Here is a 21,661-nt window from a genome sequence, read left to right on the forward strand (position 1 = left end):
TTTTGGTGTGAATTGGATATCGTTTGTATGGTAATACATGCATATTCACTAGTTTTGTTCTCTTTCACCATGTGTAAGTGCTCCAAAACATATGCATGGGGGTGTTTCTATCATCATGTGTATGTGTTTAATGGGTAAAATATTTTTCAAGGAACTTAAGATAAGTAAGAGCCATGCACTCACAAATTTTGGTATCATGATGATATCATTTGTGTGACAAGACATGCGTATTTCCATGGTTTTCATGATGCATCATGCAAAAGTACTCTAAAAAATATGCATTGTTGTACTTCTACCATCATTTGTATGTGTTTGATGGGTACCATTCTTTGTTGAGGTCTTAATTTAGTGATATCCAGGAACTCACAATTTTTTGTATGATTTGGGTACCATTTGTGTTACAACACATGCATCTTTTCTAGTTTTTTGTATGATTCGGATATCATTTGTGTTGTAAGACATGCATCTTTTCTACTTTTTGAATCATGCACCATGTGTATATGCTCCAAAAAAGATGCATCCGTGTACTTATAACATAATGTGAATGTGGATCATCATTGGCAATTAAATGTGTAATATCCATGCACTCACAGATTTTGTTGTGATTCAGATCATTTGTGTTGTAAGACATGCTATTTTTGTGTTTTTTACCATGCACCATGCATTAAGTGCTCCAAAACAACCATATGTATATGTATGATGGGAATGATACCTTGCATGGGCCTTAATATGAGTAAGATACATGCACTTGCAAACTTTGGTATGATTAAGATATCATTTATGTAAGACATGCATACTTTCCAGTTTTCTTCTCATGTAGCATGCGTAAGTGCTCCAACAAGGGCATATACTTCTACCATCACTTGTACATGCCCATCGATAAGCTACTTTGCACAAGTCTTGATATGAATAATATCCATGTTCTTTCAAAGTTAAGTGAGATTTGGATATCATTTTGGTGGTAAGGCATGTGTATTTCCATGTCTTTTTATCAGGCAACATGCATAAGTGCACCAAAAACTATATATATCTATACTTCTATCATATGTATGTGTGCGATGGGTATGATAATTTTTAGAGGTCTTAATATGAGTAAGATGCTTATGCTTGCAAATTTGGGTGTGATTCAAATGTCATTTGTGTAGTAAGACATATAAAGCTTCTTTTTTTCTTATCATGTAGCATATTTAAGTTCTCTTAAAAATATGCATCAATGCACTTCTACCATCACGTGTGTGTGATGGGAATGATACTTTTCATGGGCCTTAGCATGAGTAATATCCATGTGATGACAAAGTTTTGTGTGATTCAGATATCATCTTGCGGTAAGACATGCATAAAGTGCTCAAAAAAATATGTGCAACTAATCACAAAGTTTTAGCATGCACTATGCATAGGTGCTCCAAAAGATATGCATTATTGCACTTCTACCATCATGGGTATGTCCTGATTGGGTAAGAAACGTTGTCTAGGTCTTAATATGAGTAAGATCCAAGTAATTAGAAAATTTGGTGTAGTTCGAATATCATTTGTGTGGTAAGGCATACATATTTTCATGTTTCTATATCATACACCATTCAAAAGTGCTCCAAGAAACCTACATTGTTCTACTTCTACCATGATGTGTATGTCTCATGCATTAAAATACTTTGTAGGTGTCTTAATATGATAAAAATGCATGCACTCTTAAATTTTAGTGGGATTCTCATATCATTTGTGCAGCAAGTCATGCATATTTTCTAGTTTTTTTATCATGTGCCATGTGTAATTGCTCCAAAAAACATGCATCAATATATTTCTACCATCGTGTGTATGTGCTTGATGGATAGTGTACTTTTCATGGGGCCTTACAATGAGTAACATCCATCCACTCAAAAATTTCGGTGGGATCCAGTTTTTTGTTTTTGCGCACAAAAGAAGAGAAAATTACGTTAATGAAAAGAAATTGCAACATCCAATGCAAAAGGCTAGGCTCTGCAAAGAGTCAAGTAAGCAACACCAAAATCTACACTTTTTCCCTTCTATATAGTAGAACCCATAGAAGCTCTTGCTGAACATCTCGACAAATAGGGGTGGGAACCAAAATATGCTTAAAAACCATCGCATTCCAAGTAAGCCAGATTTTCTAAGTAATGACTATGTGGAAAAGACTCCAAAGGCAAAGTTGTAAGTCCGTCAACCAACCTCAATCCCCTAGCAATGCAACTTTCCATCGACAGTCAATGAAGAGATTACCCTCGAGAAAGCCAGGCTATAACAAATCGCCAAACAGGCTGAATCACCATAAAGCTCCAAAAGAGGTGGAAGTGGGACTCCATAGAAACCCGGCATAATGGGAAAAGTGGTGATATACCTCCTCACCAATTGGTAAGGTGATCCCTTGTGGAGGACTTATCAACAAGAAAATACCATAAAACAAAGTTGAGCCAAGTAGAGTAAGTAGAATCCCAAATATGGTGTAACATCATATGCCAAATAGTGAGGTAGTCCCGTTAAGCATAAGGTCACCATGATAACATCACGGAGTAGGGAAGACCCGAATCCAATAGTGGGCCAAATGTACTAATTTCCTTAGAAAGACAGATAAATCCTAGGAAAGAACGAAGTTGTTTCACAGCCTGAGGTATTAGCCATTCCAAAACCTTTTGAATATGATCTAGATCAATGCTAACACCTTCCTGAGAAATCTTGTGTCATAAGTAAATGATCTTTTTCATAAACAAGTCACGTTAACTCATCTTCTTGGCATACAATTGATTCTGTCTTAAGTAGAACTAAGACAATTCAAAGATGACTGAGGTGGTCCTCTAATGTCTTGCTACAAACCAAGATATCATCCAAGAACACCACAACAAATTTGCCTAAATAATCTCTGAACAAGTCATTCATCGTTTTTGAAAGGTTACAGGAGCATAAGTCAAACCAAAATTTAACACAAGCAAATTCTAATGGTTGTACCTAGTCCAAACGGCTATCCTTTCTATATGTTTAACATAAATGTCAATCTAGTGAAAACCACTACACAAATCGATCTTAGTGAAATACTTCGCTCCTGCTAATCTATCAATTAAGTCATCAAACCCACGGAGGAAATACTTATTCTTAATTTTCACTTTATTCTATCATTTGTAATCAACACACATTATCCACAAACCATCTTTTTTTCTCTCAAAAGGACAGGGGCACCCCAAGGTGATGTACTTGGGCATATGTAGACCATCTTCACGTAATCTTGAAGCTGTGTATCTAACTCATCCTCCTCTAAGTGACTCATCCCATAAGGTTGAATACTGATAGGTTGAGCACCATGAACTAAGTCAATGTCATGATCTACTGCTCTTTCTGGAGGCCAATTGAGCTGAAATACATCTGAAAAATCATTCCACATTTCTTGGTGTCCGTACACACTTAAATCATCCTTGTCAATTATAGAAACAAGAAATGAAGAAAGAGGTCAAAAGACACTGTTACACATCATAAGAAGTTCGCAATATTGGATAAATATGTAGGTGCCTCTATACAAAAAAGAAAGAGAATGACCAATCTGGACATTGTGGGTTTTAAATCACTCTATGCCCACTAACAAGTCTACATGATCCAAGTGCATAAAGTGCTATAGCACATCAAAATAGCATCATAGGCTTGAATCTTGATTTGAAGGTCATCGATCTTGCGATCCCAAAACTACTTCCTGGCTAGAAGCTGCACCTCGTAGGCCTAACCGCTAGGTGTCGTGGTAAGCCCCAACTCCTGCATAAGTTTGTAATTGTGAGAACTGTCCGAATCAAAGAGAATGTGGACTTGTTGATCCCTCACCTCTCCATAAGCTGGGAAAAGGTCACGAGGGCCAAGCAATTTACTATTTAAAAGTGCAATTACAAACTAGAGGATATGTAATAACATTAAAAGGAATACCTATCAAAGAAGCCTGATAAGCAGTCTTAGGCCTTCCTCCTGAAGTTTGTTTTGGTTTAGGGGCTTGTCCTTGTGGGGAACCTTTCTTACTTGGGACAACCGAACTTTGTGTGACCCTGTTTCTCGCAAATGAAACAACGTCCCTCTTTCTTGAGATGCAAAGTGCGTAAAAATTGATCTTGCCTGCCCTTTGTAGAATTCAACTTCTTCTTGGAAGAGCTGTCCTGAGACTTGCCCTCCTTGGTGCCACAAGTCAACTAGAAGAATGCACGTTTGTTCTATTGGGGATCAACATCTCCCGATGTCACCTTAGTGAGTGAGGGCCTTGCTTGTGGGTGTGCCTACCCATTGTTAGGCTAGGTTAGGTTGAGAGAGGAACTGTGTTGTGGGTGTGCCCACCGCCCATGATAATAGTATAGGGTAGGGCTCATAGTACAGTCGTATGGCCATCCTAAGCCCCTTGCTGTGACTTAGCACAACCTATGAGGAGGCACCTATGTGGTGTGCCTGTGTGGCCATCTTTGGGGCAGCATACATGCAACAATCTAGCCCCTAGGAGCCTATGAGCAAGTAGAGGTGGGCCGCCCTATTAGTCGACCATCTAGGCAATGCTAGGTGACTTGGTCATGGCAAAAGGTCAGCTTTCTATGGCTGTGTGGGCAGCCCTTATAAGGCGTGGAAAGAGCAGGCTAGTCGGCTCCCTAGGGGCCTGGGAGTTGGATCAACCCCCTTTCTAAGGCTACAGGGCAATACCTATATACAACAACAGGAGTCGGCCCTAGGGTTGTGGGTTAGCCCATATATCAGCCCGATTGGCCCTCTATATGCATACCAACTAGGGGGAGGCGAGGGCTATACATAGCCCCCCCTCCTACCCTTGTTTTCCATCTAGCGAAGCAAGGTTGTGGGGCAGTTCTTCCACACCAATCATCAGCTCAGTGGGCTGCTCTTCCAACATTTGTTCAACCACTCCTTGTGTAGTGTTAGAGCTCAATTGGGTTGCACTTAGAGCTTGTCTTGTGTGTTGTTGTTGAGCATATGTATATAGAGGTTTCCCTTGTGGTTCTGGGGGTTTCCCTTGAGATCCTTTGTAGTCTCATGTCTCTCTCTTTCTACAGTGTGTGTTGTGTGAGTGCTTCTCTCTCTTTGTTCATATTCCGCTACACTCACATGTTTTTCCCACCTGTAACTGAAGTGGTTGTTCGTTGTGTTGAGGTCATTATGTCATCATATATGCACACATAATTAATAGCCTCTTGCAAAGTGGTGGTCTTATTTTTAATCTGAAGTCAATATGGGTTAGGTAATCAATCAACAAAAAATCCCAACAAAGTGATGGGATCCATGTCTGTTGCTCGTGTCTGCAAGTCTCAGAATTTCCGTGGATCAGCCTCAAAGGTGAGACTTTACATGGCCCTATCTAGGGCTTTGAACTTGCCTATGATGTCATTACCCTCCTTCTTCAAAAACTCTTTTTGTAAAGTCTTTTCAAAATCTGCCTAGGTGGTGGGTTTGGGCTTTAGCTCCTTCCACAATAGGAGTGATTTGCTTGATAGGTATCCAACTAACTGAATTCGTTTGTCATCAACATGTAACCAAGTATCCACAACGTCCTTCATACATGAATTCTGCTATCTATAGTAGGGATCTGGAGTAGAATTAGGACCTAGGACCGAAGCTAAAGCATCCACGTGAGTGAGAGCCTGAATGGATCTAGTCATGAGAGTAATCGAACTTTGCAATACCTTAATCTATTTGGCCAAGTTTTGAGCACGGTTCAAAAACACCGAAGATTGGTTGAAAACTCTTTGAATGGGTTTTTTGTGACCAAATCCTTGATCATCTCCACCCTCAAGCTCCCGTGAGAACTGCAACAACGGATCATCTAGACAGAAATGGAGAGAGAGAGAGAGAGAGAGAGAGAGAGGGAGAGAGGGAGAGAGAGAGAGAGAGAGAGAGAGAGAGAGAGAGAGAGAGAGAGAGAGAGAGAGAGAGAGAGAGAGAGAGAGAGAGAGAGAGAGAGAGCAAACCTCTCTCACACACACACACCACTGAGAGGAAGAAAAAGGAACAAGAGTGATCTTAGGCTGGGAAAAACCTTTGCACAACAGGCTGCGATACTCATCAATAGCCTCAACAATTAGATGACAAAACACCAAAGAGGGGGGGCCTATATATAGCCCCAATCCCTCCCTAGTCGTTCAACAAGTTGGAGAGCCTGACCCACCAAGCCATCTGGTCAACCCTCCTCCAGCACACAAGGGATTGCTCCAAGCCCTATGAGAAGAGTTGTACCCTATCTACCCTCCAGCACGACTGCACCTGCTAGGGGGCTGACCTTAGCCCTCTATAAGGGCTGGCAGATAGCCCTACAAGGGGGCTGGTCCCATGCCTCAAGGGTCGAGCAACCAACCAACCTCCTGCCCCATATAAGGGCTAACACATAGCTATATGGAGGGCTCATCCTGCTACATATGACCCGACCTACAAGCCTAGGTGACTGATTTGCCACCTCATCCTTTAAAGGGCTCATAGGGGGTGGTCTTGTCCTCGCAAAGAGGCCATGCTAGCATCCAAGGCACACCACCATAGTGATCCCCATTGGGTCCCGAGCCTCCTCTAAATGGGCAAGTCTAGCCTACACTATTCTACCCTCATAGAGGGCGGGCACATCCACAACACAGGCCCTCTCTCATCCAATCCTAGCCTCACACTGGGCGGGCACACCCACAAGAAAGGCCCTCACTCACTAAGGTAACATTAGGAGATGTTGACCTCTAACACCCCCTCTCTCATCCTACCTAGCCTCACACTAGGTGGGCACACCAACAAGAAAGGCCCTCACTCACTAAATTGACATCAGAAGATGTTGACCTCCAACACCCTCAAGTCAACTCCTGAATGGAACACAGACGCCAGGGAGTTGGGTGTGCCACTAAAAGAATCTATCGTGTGATGCTTCATCGTTGAAGACTACCATAGGTATTGTCGGAGCCCCCTCTTGGCATGAAGAACTACCTTAGTATGATCACTGGAACCCTGGTACTATTGCTTCCAGGCTATAAGTGCTAGGTGCCCTCCTCTAGTCCAATATTGGTATGATAGGTCCAATTGTTGATACTAATACATCACTCCAACAGAAGGCACTGGAACAATAATCCAACTAATACTGTCATCAGTGCCGCGTCTGATTCCCTGTATAGGCACCTGTATCTCAAAGGTATACAGTCCCCTCTTAGGTATAAATTGGTATATTGATGCCAGATCGTTGAATCTTAGTGCTCCAATGACATTGGGCATAGAACACCTCACAAGGATCAATCAACTGTGTCTGGATTCCCGCACTGGCAATATGCTGACCTATTCGGATCTCCAGCAGCTTATCAAACAATAGCAGCAATAGAAAACTAGGAGAACCCCTCCAGATCTGCCGAGTCATAACATCCACACAAAATACATACTGGTAACATACTACCACCTGAGTCAGCAGGAACAACTCCACATGGCATGAGGTCCTACTTGAAAGACACCCTTCCTAGTGCACCTGATTGGCCTGCTGGTAGTGCACCCTGCCTCGTGCTACTAGAAGTAGCTCCAGTATACGTCCTAGCAGCAGTAACATTGTGCAACTGGTTACTGGTCTCTGCACTTTTCCTCTGTGGATACTACTACCAATGATGACCTTTTTGGTCATATCTATTATATGTATGTGACGCCTTGAGTACTTCCCGTTCTTCAGATGTTGACTACTTCTACCTTTTCTGCTTAGCTGCCAAAGCCTCAGGGTGACTCTCATAGGTATGATCTAAAATCTCTCCTCCTGGTCAAGCACCATCGGGACCAGTTCCTCCCAGGTCAACACATTCATCCTTCCACTTGTTATCAAGGACGAATAGAAAGCACTATACTGAGAGGGAACTGGGACAATAGAGTAATAGCAATGTTCTAAGAAGATATTTGCTTTCCCACCTAGAGGATCTCCTATTGAAGTTCTGTAACTTGTTGATGTCTCCCATGAAGAAGGTTAGAGATGAGGTTATTGGGTCCCAAGAAGCATTGATGATTTTTTCCAATTAGTTTCGCTAAGACAAAAAACTTTTATATTGGTGTTGAAAGTTGTATGCCTTGATAAAAATAAAGTTTTGAAAAATTTGCCAAGATTTAAAACTTTTATGAGAAAAAATATAAAATTTCGCTAGGATTTACAACTTTTTCTTTAAATTTCAAAAGAAAATAGATAAAATTGTAATTTGTTCTATAGATGTTGTGAAACTAAAAAAACTATCTTGGTAAACTTTCGCCAAGATTTTATATTAATATATAAATAAAGCTTCAATAAAAACATCCCTGTCTTTGTCGATTTTGATTATACAAGGATGCCAAGTGCTCCCAGATACTCTTGGCCACTGTCATGTGCTTCACATGATTAATCACTTGAGTACAGTCTCCTTCTGCTCCAAGTTGCCAAGGTTGGACACAAGGGCATTAGATCTCGAAACTCCCACCAAGATGAAATCTGCCTGACCATACGACTGTAACACAAACTCCATCATGACCCGCCATAATCCGTAATTGATCCCATCCAATTGATGATCAATTGAAAACGTGGGCAAAACTGAAATTTTTATCTTGTTTTCTACCATCTCGAAAAAAGTCGTCATCTCGGGCAAAGTCGCCATGTCTTGTTTTCTACCATCTCGAACAAAGTCGCCATGTCAAAGTGAAGAGGGAATGAAAGTGAAAGGAGAGGGTGGATGGGATAGAAGGGGACAAAAGGTTGAAGAATGGAGAGGGCTAGATAAAAGGATAAAGGGGCTGACAACCCAATGTACCTTCACTCCTCCCTTTCCGTCCCTTAGGAACATCTGAAAACACCCTTCAAAGCATGCCTTGCTAGGCACCCCCTCTCTCTCTCTCTCTTTCTCCTCCTTGCTGCACATCATGTAGTCTCTCTCTCTCTCTCTCTCTCTCAGCAGCCCTTTTGAAGGCTTTATGAGCATTCATCTTGTTGTAAGAAAATTGTCTCTTGTTTTTTCTTTTTTTTTTAAAGAGTCATTAATTTGGAAATAACACAACACACATAGCAACATGTCGTCGGGAGGCTAGCTGGGGGGATTGGACCCTAGACCTGGGGTCCAGAACGATCCGCCTCAACCACTAGGACACTCTTCGATTGACTGAAAACTCGCTCTTGTTATTATATGTATACTAGCACGAAAGGTGCTCCAAAAGCTGAGTACCGATCATAAGAGCTTTTTTGGTGAGGCAACCTAAGTTTGGGTACCGAGTGCTCAACCAATCAAATCAAGCGCTTGTTTATACTATATATAGACGGGGGGCCGCCCCATGCATTTTCTTTAAGCCAGGGATGGCGAAGCACGAGTTCCTGTTTCCGAAGGCGCTCGCCAAGCGCGAGAAGGCTCGGGGTCGGCAGAAGCTCAAATTCTACTGCGAGACCTGCAAGAAGGAATGCCGCGATGAGAATGGCTTCAAGTGCCACTGCATGAGCGACGGCCACCTGCGCCTCATGGGCTTTTTCGGTGACCGCCCCGAGGCCTTCGTGGAGGCCTACTCGGCAACTTTCCAGAAGGCGTTCCTGGAGCATCTGCAGCGGAGCCACTCCTCCACCCGGGTTTCTGCCAATGTCGTCTACAACGACTACATCGGCGATCGGCATCACGTCCACATGAATGCCACCAAATGGTCCACTCTCACCGAGTTCGTCCAGTACCTGGGCAAGACGGGCATCTGTAAGGTCGACGAGACTCCCAAGGGCTGCTTTATTGCTTACGCGGGTAAATCGTCAGAGGCGTTGCTCCAGGAAGGCCTCCAGACTAAGCGGCACAAGGCCGGCATTGCATATGAGGACAGGCGGGAGAGGGATCTGCTGGAGCAGATTGCGAGAGCTGCTCAGCAGACCCCAGCCGTGCCTTCTCATGCTGCTCCCGGTGACCAGATCCCGCAAAAGCAGGGCTCTGCTCCTCAGATCGCTTTCTGTCTGCGCTCTGGAAAGCAGGCATCTCATCCTGCTAAGCCCTCCGTCTTCCAGGAAACGGAGCAGAGACGCGAGTCCAGTTGGATCTCGGAGGGCCTGGTTGTCAAAGTCCTCAGCAACAGCGGTTATTACAAGAAGAAGGGTGCGGTGAAAAAGGTGCTCGAAGCGACGCATACAGCAGTCATTCAAATGCTGGACTCCGGCGATGTGCTTCAGGTTGCTCAGCCTGACCTTGAAACTGTCATTCCTCAACTCGGTGCCCTTGTTCGAGTTGTTAACGGTGCCTACAGGGGCCTTACTGCAAAGCTGCTCTCGGTCGACACTGCAAATTTCTCCGCCACGGTCCAGCTTCACAACGGCCTCTACGATGGAACAGTTCTGCCCCCGATCGATTATGACCACATTTGTAAGTTTGTTTGAGCGCGGCAGGGCCTGTGGATCGGCTTTCCCAGCTTCCTTCTGCACTGCGGCTCAGCTTTTGATACTAGTATTATTTTGAACCCCCAAGCTAACTACGTGGACCGTATGGGCAGTTCCCCATTCGTCCAAAGAAAGTCGCAATGTACATAGTAAACCGACTGGAAAGGTACAGGGGATATAGATTTCAAAGATGTGTATACTATTAAATGGATACTGAGTCAAGGGTTTGTGTGTGTGGTATGGGCTCACAGCCTTATCTCCTTAAGTTTTTGCTCTCCTTGTCTGCTCTGGTGCGTGCTCAAGGGGTATTCTCCATAAAGAGACAGATCAACAAATCATTATTGTACTTGTCATACGATGCCACATTCCCTATAGCCCCACAAATGCCAAAAGTAAGGATATGCTCATGGCTCGGAGGGGATGTCCCAATTCTCGAGTCTTTTCCTCGCGGACGTCATGGTTGGGTGGTGAGCTAGGTGCAACCATCTATGTTGTCTATGGTTGCTTCTCTGTGTTTGTTTGCAGCTTCAAGATTTCAGGAGTCTTGGAGATCGTGTCAATTGGTATCAGAACTAGCTCCTAGTGCGAATTTCTGTAGAGAGAGGTGCGGACGGATCTTCCTCTAGGTTTGGATAGTTTGCTGGTTGGTATCAGAGCATTGTGAATTCATCAGTTAGGGATGTGAATTCGTCAAGTCGAAGAGAGGTTTATGAACATAGTGCAAGAACGCCTAGTTGCTGGGGAATTCACCAAGAATTTGGGGGAAAGAGGAGCACGAGCCTGAAATCGTTGAGAATTCTAATTGGGGTTAGCAAAAGAGAAGATGAGTCGTCCTGGATATGCTATGTGTAGGTTTCCTCGCCCCATCGCCTCCCTTTGATAAAACAACTGATTTAGAACCTTTAGACGGGTAACTTTAAAATTGTAAGACTATTATCACTGGTATCTATAGAGAATTGAATGAAGGAGTAGCATCTTGCTTAGAAACATTAGATGACCAAGACTACATCTTGTAGAAAAAGGCTACATGACAAAATGGCCTCGATTGTTTCTGAAAAGAAAGCCTTGTGTCACTGGCGAGTACCTGCTCAACATTGACCAATGGCTTACCAGGTGGCAGCTGGCTTGTGCCCATTACATTGGCCCCTTTGTCGAGAGACCGTGATGCAAAGTTGAGGAAAATTGGGAATTAAGCTTGGCTGGTACCCATATGGCATTCTGGAATGTTTAGAGTTGTGGGATGGATGTCTTGTGTAACTACTGCCCATCACAGCCTTTGGTCCCAATATCAACCGGCGAAGAGTGCCAGCTCCTGCTTGTGGTTGCTTTAATCATAAATTCTGGAAGTCGCTGGGAGTTCCAGCCTGTATGCAGTACTACTAGCCTTCTAGTAATAAAAAATGATCCATAACAGATTCGTTTCCTCCTGGCATGCTGCTGCATCCTTTGCTGTGCCGTGCCTACTACCTATATGCTCTTTTCAACCTTCGACATGTCCATCTGCCATTGACACGTGGTTGTTATGTGGTGAGGGTCTACAAAGAGCTTAAAGTCCTAAGTCATTTACACTCGCCCCAGCGGCAACTGTTGGACTATGCAGCCGTCCACGAGGAAGCGAAAGTTCGAGTGAGGGAGGGAGAAAGATACCATCAGAAGGGTGGTCAATGTCAGAGAACTGAACCTGTACCAACTACAAAGGTCCTCATACGATGTCAGATACTATAGAGAGCTTGCTTGCTACAGACAACTCCCGGCAGTGGAAGATTTCCCTAAGATCACACAACCTTTACAGTAATCACTCACTCCCTGTGCAATCTGAGAAGTGCACAGCATGTAGGATAGCCAAAACAGTATATACTAACTGCTTTTCCAAGTCTTCCATGTGTATACTAAATTGATCTCAGACAGGATACCAAGTCAAGGGTTCGAACAGTCATTGGATTGTCAAAATTGTGTTGTAGGGTGTGATCGGCATCATATGCTTAATTTCGATGGAGACAAAAGTTGGCAACAGGTTTCTCCCCCTCATATGGGATGCACTGGTGGCGTGGGCGTCCTCGATGTTTGGTCCTTGTCCTCGCAGTTCTTGCTCCTCCAGGCCCAGCTCCGTACAGTCCACCTTGGAACACAGATTATCCATGCAGTGCCAACTGCCTATGGCATTGCAAATCCCGTCATGAACGTATTTGAGCAATCCAGGCACTTCCATCAGGTCCATCCATGTCATCAACATCTTGTAAACTCTGCAAATGAGAAGGCCATTGTTCACCTGTCAAATGACCATTGAGCTGTCCTCAAGAAGAAATTCAGAACAGCTTGGATCCTGCCAAGAATCATGCAACTTGGGTCTGTTTCAATCCGAATACTAACCTGCATTATCCGCATCCTGGTTCATGATTGCACATTGACATCCATGTGATTACTCCACGTAGGTCCCCACTTGCAGGAATCCTTCCAGCTTACTCTGGAACGGAAAACTCAACATTGGATGTCCCACAGGCATATGCAGACTCCTCCAATAGGTTGTTCCATAATCTCCAACTAAAAGCCTTCAACTGGATCACCCATTGTTACTTCCAGGATCTTGAAATTGGGCCTACATGGAGAAACCTTCTGATCACCTGTAATTGTCAGAAACTCAGGCGAAAGCTTCTGCAATGAGAACTCCCCTAACAGAAGATTTTCACGCTCCATTCTTTGAATATCTGAGAAACACCTGAAATCCCCAAAGCCATCTATTGAAGTCTCCAATAAAATAAATAGAGAAGACATACCTTGGGAACTCAGTTTCATGTTGCTGTTAAACAAGTCAGGTACCTCTCAGAAGTACCATCCAATGCAGTACATGTGTCACGTGTGTAACTCAGAACTCATGCTCCCACTAGTGACCTCAACATCTGGTTATTGGCTTCGATCATTCCTCAGCTCTAATGGTTGTTACCAACGCTCTCAACATCTGTGTCACTCCATCACTTGCCCTCTTTATAAATTATTACTCACCCTCTCCATTACCCTGTAGCATTTCCTCTTTCATTGTCTGCTCCATCTATCTTCATCACTGGACCTCTCCATTGCCCAGCATCTCCATTGTAATTGGTTGTTTCAAAAACACTCTATAGCTCCTTGGAAGCTTACTGATGAAGAGCGCTGGCCATTGGTGATTGCCAACCTTATGGCAAATGTCGATCCTCGAGAACCTTCACTTTACAAGGTAGCCATTTGCAGACTGACCCTCTTCCCATCATTGATTCTCGAGCGTGATTGTTAGGACACGTGATACCCTTGGTACGCTAAGGGTGGTCTTAGGCTTGAGGCACCTAAGACAATGTGCATCAATATAAGTGAGAGTCAGTGCTCACTTGGGTCGTTTTGTGGATTGTGCCTCCCTAGAGGTACCCAGCTAGGTTGAGAGCTTGTCTGGCTTGTGTCTCACTGACGACATGTGTGCGCAGATGGGGCTCCTTGGTATGGGATGCATAGTCTTACCTGGGATGGACTAAGGTCGGAGGTTGCTTGACCTCTAGCTCAAGGGTGATCCTGAGGGATCTATGGGTGGGTAGTGATACACTTGTGCATGGACCGTATCTGACGTGTGCTTTAGGCGGACATGACTAGCTCAAGAAGCCTGGGGAGGCTTGGGGTTAGGCAGGCAATTGTCGGGTTGAGTTGCAAGGGGATTATGGGTCGAATTAGGGTTTTTCTATTTTTAGCTTATATAAGGAGCCTAGGGGTTCAGTTTTCAGTGTGCAAGCTAGAGCAAGCTCAGCTCTTTCTTGCTGGTCTGGATTCTGGATCGTGTCGCGGACCCTCACATGCTTCCTAGTGTAGCCCAAGATGCAACAGATGATCCAATGTCCTTGGGCACCACCTAGTGGTATGGGACGCGAGGCTGGTTGGGATTTGATTGGGGGATGTGCTAGCAGCTCAGCTCGTGGCTCGGAGGGGACGTCCCAGTTCCCGAGTCTTTTCCTTGCAAACCTCATGGTTGGGTGGTGAGCTAGCATGCAACCATCTATGTTGTTTTCATGGTCACTTCTCTGTGTTTGTTTGCAGGTTTGAGATTCCAGGAGGCTTGGAGATCGTGCTTCTGTGCGAATTTCTGTAGAGAGAGGTGTGGACGGGTGTTCTTCCATGTATGGATAGTTTGCTGAAGATTCCTACAATCGTTTGTGAATTCGTCAGCTAGAGATGTAAATTTGTCAAGTTGAAGAGAGAGGTTCATGAATAGTGCAAGAATGCCCTAGTTGGTGACGAAGGTTGAACCAGAGGGGGAATTAGACAGGAATTTGGGGGAAAGAGGAGCAGTAGCTTGCAATAGTTGAGAATTCTGATTGGGGTTAGCAAAAGAGAAGATGAGTTGTCTTGTGAAGGTGAATTCTGTAGAAAACATGGTATCGTGCAGGCCAGCAGGCTATGATGGTTTTGGAAAATCTTCATAGCTACGCTACAGAGAGACTTGAAGAGGGAGGGAGAGAATGCTAGAGAGAGATAGAGGAACAGTGTAATTGCACGACTGAAAAGAGGCAGGGGACCAGCTCCTTGTAGGGCTGTTTGCCAGCCCTTATAGAGGGCTGAGGGGGTAAGCCCCCTAGCATGTGCAGTCGAGCTGGAGGGCAGAGGGTATAGTCCTCCTCAGGGCTTGGAGCAGCCCCTTGTGTGCTGGAGGGGGGTCGGCCAGATGGTCTGGTGGTTCGGCTCACGTGCAGGCTGGTCGGCTCTCCAGCTTATTGACCGACCATGGAGGGGCTGGGGCTTTCCCAGCAGTAGAGGGGCTTTTGCCTGGGATCACTTGCAGTTCTCTCGTCTCTTTCTCTCCCTCTCAGTAGTGTGTGTGGGGTTCTCTCTCTCTCTCTCTCTCTCTCTCTCTCTCTCCATTTCTGTCCAGATCTGTAGCGGGAGATGGACTATCCTCACTCTTTCTCCTGCTCAATACTAACTGCAACTGCAAGATGATGCACTCAATACACAAAGTGAGCTGTGGATGTGAGTGAGAGAATTAGAGGGAGAGAATGTAGGGGACCTCCGAAGAGGAAATAGATACAACTGAATAATGAATGCCCAAAGGGCTGAATACAACTGTATGAAGGGGGCTGAAACCCTCAGTGCAAAACTACCTAGAGGAGGTGAATCCTCACTAGATCCCTGAAGAGGCGGAGGCTACCCTGTTGGTTTGTTGCGGGGAGGCTTGGGCTCTGTTGCTCTGAAGGCTTGAGTGGATGAAGAATGAGGACCAAAGGTTGTTCTTTTATAGGCTGATAGGTCAGCCTGGCCGACTTGGTCAATGCCAACCGCTGGCTAGCTCGAGAAAAGTCAACATTGGCTAAAAAGTCAATGCGTTGACTTTTAACCAAAAAGTCAACTCTACGTCTTTTTACCTACGATGCCGTGGCGTTGATTGTTCATTGACTGTGTGTTGATTGTGTAGCACTGCTTGAATGGTTGTATGGACGTCTGCATGGCTGTTGACTTGGTTGCCTGTGTTGGCACTAGCTAGCATGGGCGCGGGTGTGTGGATGCCCGTGGCATCACCTTCTGTTGAAACTCGAACTAGGGTATGAAAGGGGCTTCCCATCGTGCTGACGGAGGTGATGTTTGTAGTATACGTGGATGATAAATTCTGATCCGAATGCTTGGTTCATGAATCCGAAAATGGTTGTTGAACTCATGAATCTTGATTTGTAGGTATTGAATGCTTGGATTTGGTGCTAACTTCTGGTACAGATATTTGATGTGGGTTAATAATTGAGGATGAGGCAACCTGTGGTTTTCCTCGTGCATATAGGTGATAGGGACGAAGGAAGATTGGTTTTGAGAGAGGCATCCCGGTCTTCGTGTAACCCTGTTGCTTGTTGTAATACTATATCCTGCTGTAACACTGTATCTTGCTGTAACATTGTGTTTTGTTGGCGCCAGTCTCGAACCCCTTGAATGATTGATATCAAAGGTTGAGGTGGAACACCCTTGCTCCAATAGATGAACTTGGACCCATGGCTTAGGATTTTGACATCCAAGCCTTTGTGCTGATAATCTGGTCGGACTTCAAATTGGTGCCACCATCGTGCTCCCAATATGACGTCCGTTGTTCGAGTAGGTGCGACCTTGAGTGGCCAGCTGTGTACCCACCTTGAGATCTTTAGAGTGGCTGAAGCTACCTGCATGTTGCTCTCTATCTATTGCCGTGGAAATGCACCATTCAAGGTCATTGGTTCTGTTGGCGTAAGACAACTGAGCCTTCTGAGTTGCTATAGCGGAGATGATGTCCTCGGAACTACCTAAGTCTGCTAGGATAAGGACCTAATCATCACCGACCTGTCCATAAAATTGATACATATTGGGAAACTGATGAGGCTCCTCCTTTTGCTGAGCTTCAAGCTCTTGGATGACCACTGAGATTGTCCCTCCAGTCTGTAGTACATCAAGCTCTTCAATGACCACTGAGGTTGTTGAAGCTGTTGTTGAACCACTTGATGCGGCTTCTGTTGTTAGAAGCTTCCTGTAATGCAGGCAATCTTTCTTATTATGGCTCGGCACATGACAATGGAAGCATCGGTTTTCCTTGGCATAGAGTACTCATGTCGTTGTATCCAAGTACTTGCCATAGTGGTTGCTATCCTTTGCCATCCAGCTCTTCTTTTGTTGCCCATTCCCATCGTCAACTGGCGTGGAATCTTGGGGCTTCTTATTGTTGACCTGCTTGGATCCTTGACCCTTGTGCATGAGCTCCAAATTCTGAGCAAGCTCATATGCACACTCAATCCCATGGCTTGAAACTTTTGACACACCAATGGATGTTTGTACTCAATCCATGCAGAAATTTGCTCTGATTTTGACTATCCTCCAACTGCAACTGTATAAACACTTGAGTCAACTTATTGGCATAATGATTCACCGTCTCGGTGTTTCCCTAGTGTAGCTCGTAGAACTGACTCTGGAGCCTATCCAGGTACTACGGTGGCAGGAACCGTGATCGAAGATCTTTCACGAATTTCGTCGAGTTGTAGAAATGTCTCCTCATTTGCATTATAGTGGTCTTTCTGCCACAGCCTCGCCTGTGTGCATGGATGCTAGGATGCTCTGCTCGTCCTTCGTAGGCATAATTGAAAAATGGTTTTCAAACTGAATGAGCCACGAAGTCAACACTAAGGTTTCCTGCTTACCATCATACTGAGTGAAGTTGAGCTTCCTCAAAAAGGCTGATTTGGCTAGAGCTAGCCTTTCGCGCTTTTTAGCGGCTTGCTCACAATCTTCTCACATCTCTTGAAGTTGAGTCATGTGCGTGAAAAGAGCCTTGAAATGTCGCTACTGCCTCTGCATCTGCATCATAGCTTGCAAGATGGCTTTCATGGCGGACATAGAAGTGTTTATAGGGTTGTGTGGTGGGGGTGGAGGCACTGAACCCTCCCCCCCTGTGTTGGACTACTCACTGGTGCTCATGGTGTCCTTATTGGATCTTGTCTAGACCATAAACGATGGGGTTGTCCTTGACTGAATTGAACCTCTTGACTTCTGGAAATGAACTTTCCCTCACGCCTCAAGGTGTAAAGGACTACGGGTGAAGACGGAAGCCGGCTAATGGAGTATGGTACTACCACTAGTCTGGGGTAGGTACAAAATAGGTACTACCACTAGTTTGGGGTAGGGACAAAATAAGCCCAAAAAAAAAAAGGATAACCCTCTGTTTCATGAAAGAATTTGAAGCTTTGATACCAATGTAACGAGAGATCGACTATCCTCACTCTCTTGTGCTCAATACTAACTGCAACTACAAAATGATGCACTCGATACACAAAGATGATGCACGCATTGACTTTTGACCAAAAAGTCAACTCTACATTTTGACCTGCGAAATTGTGGCGTTGATTGTGTGTTGACTGTTGATTATGCAAGGTTGCCTAAATGGCTATACGGAGGTCTGCGTGGCTGTTGACCTGGCTACCTACGTTGGCACTAGCTAGCATGGCCATGGGCATGTGGATGCTCGTAACAAGATCCTCCGCACTTCTCACATTGTATTAGAGCCATGGTTCGCTAGAGACCCGAGGAGCGAAGGGAGTGTTGAGCCAGCATACAGAGAGGAGGTTTAGGGTGTTCAGAGGAGGAGCGTGTGTGAGGAGTGGATTGATCGAGTGCCCAGCAAGGCGTGCTTTGAAGGGTGTTTTAGATTGTTTCGGAGGGAGGGACAGGGAGGAGTGAAGGTACATTGGGCTGTCAGCCCCTTCATCCTCTTATCTAGCCCTCTCCTTTCTTTAACCCTATGTCCCCTTCTATCCCATCCACCCTATCCTTTCAGTTTCATTCCCTCTTTAATTCGACATGGTGACTTTGTTCGAGATGGTAGAATAGTACTACCACTAGTTCGGGGCAAGGACAAAATACAAACTAAATAAATAGAGGATAACCCTCTGTCTCATGAAAGAATCAGAAGCTTTGATTCCAATGTAGTGGGAGATAGACTATTCTCACTCTCTCATTCTCAATACTAATTGCAACTATAAAATGATGCACTCAATACACAAAGATGATGCTCGCATTGACTTTTGACCAAAAAGTCAACTCTGTTTTCTGACTAGCGATGATGTGGTGTTGACTGTGTGCTGATTGTTGATTGTGGAGGGCTGCGTGAATGGGTGTACGGATGTTTGTGTGGTTGTTGACCTCGCTACCTGCGTTGGCACTAGCTAGCAAAGTGTGTGTGGATGCCCATAACAAGATCCTCTCCACTTCTCACATTGTATTAGAGCCATGGTTTGCTAGAGACCCCAGGAGCGAAGGGAGTGTTGAGCCAGCACACAGACAAGAGGTATAGGGTTCTGTTCAGAGGTGTCATTGAGGAGGAGAGTGTGTGAGGAGTGGACCAATCGGGTGGCCAGCAAGGCGTGCTTTGAATGGTGGTTTACATTGTTCCGGAGGGAGGACAGGGAGGAGTGAAGGTACATTGGGCTGTCAGCCCTTTCATCCTCTTATCTAGCCCTCTCCTTTCTTCAACCCTCTGTCTGCTTCTATCCCATCCACCCTATCCTTTCAGTTTCATTCCCTCTTCACTTCGGCATGGCGACTTTATTCGAGATGGTAGAATAGGTACTACCTTTAGTCCGAAGTAGGGAAAAAATACAAAATAAATAAATATAGGATAACCCTCTGTCTCATGAAAGAATCAAAAGCTCTGATTCCAATATAGTGGGAGATAGATTATCCTCGCTCTCTTTCGTTCTCAATACTAACTGTAACTACAAAATGATGCACTCAATACACAAAGATGATGCACGTGTTGACTTTGATCAAAAAGTCGACTTTGTTTTTAGACCTGCGATGATGTGTTGATTGTGTGATGATTGTTGATTGTGTAGGGATGCGTGAATGGTTGTACGAACGTCTGCGTGGCTGTTGACTTGGCTGCTTGTGCAAGCACTAGCTTGCATGGCCATGGGCGTGTGGATGTCCGTAACAAGATCCTCTGCACTTCTCACATTGTATTAGAGCCATGCTTCGCTAGAGACCCAATAGCGGAGGGAGTGTCAAGCCAACATACAGAGAGGAGGTTTAGGGTGTTGTTCGGAGGTGTCATTGAAGAGGAGCGTGTGTGAGGAATGGACTGATCAGGTGCCCAACAAGGTGTGCTTTGAAGGGTGGTTTCAGATGTTCCCAAGGGACGGACAGGGAGGAGTGAAGGTACATTGGGCTGTCAGCCCCTTCATCCTCTTATCTAGCCCTCTCCTTTCTTCAACCTTTTGTCCCCTTCTATCCCATCCACCCTCTCCTTTCAGTTTCATTCCCTCTTCACTTCGACATGGCGACTTTGTCCGAGATGGTAGAATAGGTACTACCACTAGTCCAAGGTAGGGACAAAATAAAAATTAAATAAATATAGGATAACCCTATGTCTCATGAAAGAATATGAATATTTAATACCAATGTAGCGGGAGATAAACTATCCTCACTCTCGCTCGTGCTCAATACTAAATGCGACTACAGAATTATGCATTTAATACAGAAAGATGATGCACACGTTGACTTTTGAGAAAAAAAGTCAACTCTATTTTTTGACCTACGATGATGTGGCATTGATTGTGTTGATTGCTTATTGTGTAGGGTTGCGTGAATGGGTGTTAGGACGTCTGCATGGTTGTTGACTTGGCTACCTACGCTAGCACTAGCTAGCATGGCCACGGGCATGTGGATGCCCGTAACAAGATCCTTTGCACTTCTCACATTGTATTAGAGCCATCATTTGCTAGAGACCCAAGGAGTGGAGGGAGGGTGGAGCCAGCATATACAGAGGAGGTTTAGGGTGCTGTTCGGAGGTGTCTTTGAGAAGGAGCGTGTGTGAGGAGTGGACTGATCGGGTGCCCAACAACGCGTGCTTTGAAGGGTGTTTTCATATCTTTCGGAGGGACGGACAGGGAGGATTGAAGGTACATTGGGCTATCAACCCCTTCATCCTTTTATCTAGCCCTCTCCTTTCTTCAACCTTCTATCCCCTTCTATCCCATCCACCCCTTCCTTTCAGTTTCATTCCCTCTTCACTTCGACATGGTGACTTTGTTCAAGATGATAGAATAGGTACTACCTAGGGACAAAATATAGAATAAATAAATATAGGATAACCGTCTATCTCATGAAAGAATATGAAGCTCTTATACCAATGTAGCGGGAGATAGACTATACTCACTCTCTATTGTGCTCAATACTAAGTGCAACTACAAAATGATGCACTTTGTGATATCTACCCTATGATGATGTGGCATCCACTATGAGATGATTGCGGATTGTACAGGGTTGTCTGAATGGTTGTATGGACGTATGTGTGGTTGTTGATCTGGCTACCTATGTTGGCACTAGCTAATGTGGCCACAGGTGTGTTCATGCCCGTAACAAGATCCTCTGCACTTCTCACAGTGTATTAGAGGCATGGTTCGCTAGAGACCTGAGGAGCTAGGGGAGTGTTGAGCCAACATATAGAGAGGATGTTTAGGGTGTTGTTCGTAGGTGTCTTTGAGGAGGAGCATGTGTGAGGAGTGGACTGATCCAGGGGGGGGGGCTAGAGGAAGAATAGGTGGAGATCACATGCCCTCAATCAATCATAAAAAACAAGTCGACCAATAAACAAGTCAATCAATCATAAAAAACAAGTCGACCAATAAACAATTCACAAATGAAAATTTAAAAAAATTTCGAATTTTGCCCATCTCCAAGACAAACCTTCACTAGGCCAAAAAGAAAGTGTGTGTGAGTGTGAGAGAGAACCAAAATAGAAGGGGACTACTTGGCAACAAACTATGTGGGACACTTTTTAACAAAACTCTTTCTACAACGCAAGCTGGAAGGCAATGC

The 21,661-nt window shown here is 44.7% G+C and overlaps 1 pseudogene; it reads left to right on the forward strand.

The window, feature by feature from the left end:
• The first annotated feature begins 9,283 nt into the window (after positions 1-9,283).
• Positions 9,284-10,666, forward strand: LOC147886626 (KIN17-like protein pseudogene; annotated as a pseudogene).
• Positions 10,667-21,661: the final 10,995 nt, after the last annotated feature.

Source organism: Dipteris shenzhenensis, chromosome 24 (genome assembly GCF_047967505.1).
Source record: "Dipteris shenzhenensis isolate YYH24624 ecotype China chromosome 24, Dip_SZ_1.0, whole genome shotgun sequence".
In the NCBI taxonomy this organism is placed as follows: Eukaryota; Viridiplantae; Streptophyta; class Polypodiopsida; order Gleicheniales; family Dipteridaceae; genus Dipteris; species Dipteris shenzhenensis.